At 38.6% G+C, this 828-nt stretch overlaps 1 protein-coding gene across 3 annotated transcripts in view; it reads left to right on the top strand.

Annotated features, from left to right (window-relative positions):
* Positions 1–828, top strand: part of LOC105431714 (uncharacterized) — a 227752-nt gene that overhangs the window by 19920 nt on the left and 207004 nt on the right. The gene's annotated exons all lie outside the window — the stretch shown is intronic.

An 828-nucleotide genomic window follows, 5' to 3' on the forward strand; every position in this document is an offset into this window, starting at 1 on the left:
ATCACGATGCACCAACTCTGAACGTGACATGCAAGATGAGTGTGATTCCTGCAGCCGTCGTTATACGCGATGGAACGTATCGTCGTGGCGGATGCATCAACGATTTATCGTCCACGCAACATGGTCCTCTCGAAAATTCGTAGTGCCCGCGAAAAGGGCGTTTTGGCGAATCACGAATCATCAGCTTGAATCGGTCATAAAGGCGACATCCGAATATTAATGGAACAGAATACGACGGTTTATCCCGATTCAATGCAGATGGTCTCTTTCGTTCTTCCTCGAGTTTCGATTAAGTCAAGTCCAAGTACGCTGTCAACTGCAGTCTGTCTGGCAAGGATTTAAGGCATTCGGTCGGTCAACGATTCAAAAGATTCTGCATCTGATTTCTCTTTAATCGAATTGGAATTTGCATAAGCTTCGTGATCAACGCTCGATGTCGCAATATACGCGATTCAATAACGATAAAACAATAATAATTGTGCAATGACAATTTACTATGACAGTTATTCGTCATAGTAAAATACTATTAAATATGGTTATCTATTTATCGATCGAAATGTATTTTATTTTTGTACCTTTTCTGGCGTTGGAAAATATTTCGTGAAAAAAAGCTTTCGATAAAATTTCACATCAATCTTTTCTTTATTCCGTTTTGCTTTCGCGACAACAATCGAACGAACATACAAAGCCAAGATTGTCGAGAAAAAGATTTAAGGCTTTTCATAAGAAGACCATCATAAAGCTGTTACAAGACTTGAAAATTCCTTCGACCGCAATAGAAGTCATTATTAAAATCAGGAAAAAATAAGCGCGAATTTACAGATCCAA

This window comes from Pogonomyrmex barbatus, unplaced genomic scaffold (assembly GCF_055798465.1).
Source record: "Pogonomyrmex barbatus isolate J1 unplaced genomic scaffold, ASM5579846v1 scaffold18, whole genome shotgun sequence".
Classification (NCBI taxonomy): Eukaryota; Metazoa; Arthropoda; class Insecta; order Hymenoptera; family Formicidae; genus Pogonomyrmex; species Pogonomyrmex barbatus.